General features: G+C 44.1%; 1 pseudogene; it reads right to left on the bottom strand.

The window, feature by feature from the left end:
• Positions 1 to 2,031: 2,031 nt before the first annotated feature.
• On the bottom strand, positions 2,032 to 2,209 carry LOC139278761 (U2 spliceosomal RNA; annotated as a pseudogene).
• Positions 2,210 to 3,879: the final 1,670 nt, after the last annotated feature.

Raw genomic sequence — 3,879 nt, 5'->3', positions numbered from 1 at the left:
TTCAGCATAATCTTTAATATATAAATCTTTGCCCCTTCGAAGGAACTTATACCTCAAAGGAGTGTGTTCATGACTACCGACATCACTCCCAAATATAAATATAAAAATTAAAAAGTAGGACCTCAAAAGTAGTCATCTCAGCATTGTGACCAGTGCCACGTGCTAGTCAGAGTAGGAATCACAGGATAGCTCAGATGAATACGTGGCTTGAGCAGTGGTGCAGAAGGGAGGGATTCAAATTCCTGGGGCATTGGAACCGGTTCTGGGGGAGGTGGGACCAGTACAAACTGGACAATCTGCACCTGGGCAGGACCGGAACCAATGTCCTAGGGGAAGTGTTCGCTAGTGCTGTTGGGAAGGAGTTAAACTTACATGGCAGGGGGATGGGAACCTATGCAGGGAGACAGAGGGAAATAAAATGGAGTCAGAAGCAAAAGATAGAAAGGAGAATAGTAAAAATGGAGGGCAGAGAAACCCAAGGCAAAAAACAAAAAGGGCCACATTACAGCAAAATTCTAAAGGGGCAAAGCGTGTTAAAAAGACAAGCCTGAAGGCCCAGTGCCTTAATGCGAAGAGTATTCGGAATAAGGTTGACGCATTAACTGCGCAGATAGCAGTTAACGGGTATGATGTAATTGGCATCACGGAGACATGGCTCCAGGGTGACCAAGGCTGGGAACTCAACATCCAAGGGTATTCAGCATTTAGGAAGGATAGACAGAAAGGAAAAGGAGGCGGGGTAGCGTTGCTGGTTAAAGAGGAAATTAATGCAATAGTAAGGAGGGACATTAGCCTGGATGATGTGGAATTGGTATGGTTGGAGCTGTGGAATTCCAAAGGGCAGAAAACGATAGTGGGAGTTGTGTACAGACCACCAAACAGTAGTAGTGAGGTTGGGGACAGCATCAAACAAGAAATAAGGGATATGTGCAATAAAGGTACAGCAGTTATCATGGGCGACTTTAATCTACATATTGATTTGGCTAACCAAACGGGTAGCAATGCAGTGGTGGAGGATTTCCTGGAGTGTATTAGGGATGGTTTTCTAGACCAATATGTTGAGGAACCAACTAGAGAGCTGGCCATCCTATACTGGGTGATGTGTAATGAGAAGGGAATAATTAGCAATCTTGTTGTGCGAGGCCTCTTGGGGATGAGTGACCATAATATGGTAGAATTCTTTATTAAGATGGAGAGTGAGACAGTTAATTCGGAAACTAGGGTCTTGAACTTAAGGAAAGGTAACTTTGACGGCATGAGGTGTGAATTGGCTAGAATAGACTGGCAAAGGATACTTAAAGGGTTGATGGTGGATAAACAATGGCAAACATTTAAAGATCACATGGATGAACTTCAGCAATTGTACATCCCTGTCTGGAGTAAAAATAAAACAGGGAAGGTGGCTCAACCATGGCTAACAAGGGAAAGCCAAGGAAGAGGCATATAAATTGGCTAGAAAAAGCAACAAACTTGAGGACTGGGAGAAATTTAGAATTCAACAGAGGAAGACTAAGGGTTTAATTAAGAGGGGGAAAATAGAGTACGAGAGGAAGCTTGCAGGGAACATAAAAACTGACTGCTAAAGCTTCTATAAATATGTGAAGAGAAAAAGATTAGTGAAGACAATCGTAGGTCCCTTGCAGTCAGATTCAGGTGAAGTTATAATGGGGAACAAAGAAATGGCAAACCAATTGAACAAATACTTTGCTTCTGCCTTCATGAAGGAAGACACAAATAACCTCCCGATTTAACTAGGGGACCGAGGATCTAGTGAGAAGGAGGAACTGAAATATATCCATATTAGGCGGGAAATTATGTTAGGGAAATTGATGGGATTGAAGGCCGATAAATCCTCGGGGCCTGATAGTCTGCATTCCAGAGTACTTAAGGAAGTGACCCTAGAAATTTTTTTTATTTTTTATTTTTTATTTTTTATTTATTTTTTTTAATCCAATTTCTTTCCAGATCAACTCTAACGCCAAAGATCACTTTGCGCCAATGTGTTTGATCTTAGGCCAAAAGGCCGAGAGGCGAAGTTGCACCGTTCCTGGAAATATTGCAATACCAGGTCGGTGCATGGAGTGGACGGAGCATGTCCCTGATCCAGCTCCCTGTCCAAAAATCAATTCAATATCATGTCCCCATAGGGGATATTAAACTGATAAGAACAGATACTACACTTGATCTTAGCCAAAAGGCCGAATGGTGGATGCATTGGTGATCATTTTCCAACAGTCAATCGACTCTGGATCAGTTCCTATGAACTGGAGGGTAGCTAATGTAACACCACTTTTTAAAAAAGGAGGGAGAGAGGAAATGGGTAATTATAGACCGGTTAGCCTGTCATCAGTCGTGGGGAAAATGTTGGAATCAATCATTAAGGATGAAATAGCAGCGCATTTGGAAAGCAGTGACAGGATCGGACCAAGTCAGCATGGATTTATGAAAGGGAAATCATGCTTGACGAATCTTCTGGAATTTTTGGAGGATACAACTAGCAGAGTGGACAAGGGAGAACCAGTGGATGTGGTGTATTTGGACTTTCAAAAGGCTTTTGACAAGGTCCCGCACAAGAGATTAGTGTGTAAAATTAAAGCACGTGGTATTGGGGGTAATGTATTGATGTGGATAGAGAACTGGTTGGCAGACAGGAAGCAAAGAATAGAAATAAACAGGTCCTTTTCAGAATGGAAGGCAATGACTAGTGGGGTACCGCAAGGTTCAGTGCTGGGTCCCCAGCTCTTTACAATATACATTAATGATTTAGACGAAGGAATTGAATGTAATATCTCCAAGTTTGCAGATGACACTAAACTGGGTGGCGGTGTGAGCTGTGAGGAGGACGCTAAGAGGCTGCAGGGTGACTTGGACAGGTTAGGTGAGTGGGCAAATGCATGGCAGATGCCGTATAATGTGGATAAATGTGAGGTTATCCATTTTGGGAGCAAAAACACGAAGGCAAAATATTATCTGGATGGCGGCAGATTAGGAAAAGGGGAGATGGTTCATCAGTCACTGAAAATGGGCATGCAGGTACAGCAGGCGGTGAAGAAGGCAAATGGTATGTTGGCCTTCATAGCTAGGGGATTTGAGTATAGGAGCAAGGAGGTCTTACTGCAGTTGTACAGGGCCTTGGTGAGGCCATACCTGGAATAGTGTGTTCAGTTTTGGTTTCCTAATCTGAGGAAGGACATTCTTGCTATTGAGGGAATGCAGCGAAGGTTCACCAGACTGATTCCCGGGATGGCTGGACTGTGATATGAGGAGAGACTTGATCAACTGGGCCCTTATTCACTGGAGTTTAGAAGGATGAGGGGGGATCTCATAGAAAAGTATAAGATTCTGATGGGACTGGACAGGTTAGATGCGGGAAGAATGTTCCCGATGTTGGGGAAGTCCAGAACCAGGGGACATAGGCCCCAAGTTTCCACACGCGGCAAAACAGGCGCCCCGCCGAGCTGGGTGAACGTTTTTCGCGCCGAAAACGGCGCCTGAAAAAAAACGCGCTATTCTCGAGCGCTTTGCAGCTCGATTTCTGCTTGGCGCAGTGCCCAGGGGGCGGAGCCTACCACTCGCGCCGATTTTGTAAGTAGGAGGGGACGGGTAGCATTTAAATGAGTTTTTTTCGTGCCGACAACCCTGCGCGTGCGCGTTGGAGCGTTCGCGCACGTTCAGTGTGAAGGAAACATTGGCATTTGGCCATTTTAAAAAGTGCTGCAGAAAAAGTGAAAATTTGTTTATTGAACCCTTGCAAAGGCTTGTATTTTAATTTTCTTGATATTTCTGTGTGTGAGGGTGAGGGAGTGCATTCTGTAATTAAAGATAGACTGTGATAAACGGGACACAGTCACTTGTTTGAGACTATTCAAATTCTTTGTA

This window comes from Pristiophorus japonicus, chromosome 1 (genome assembly GCF_044704955.1).
Source record: "Pristiophorus japonicus isolate sPriJap1 chromosome 1, sPriJap1.hap1, whole genome shotgun sequence".
Classification (NCBI taxonomy): Eukaryota; Metazoa; Chordata; class Chondrichthyes; family Pristiophoridae; genus Pristiophorus; species Pristiophorus japonicus.
The sequence above is the reverse complement of the archived record's forward strand: the minus strand, read 5'-3'. Positions and strand labels throughout refer to the sequence as shown.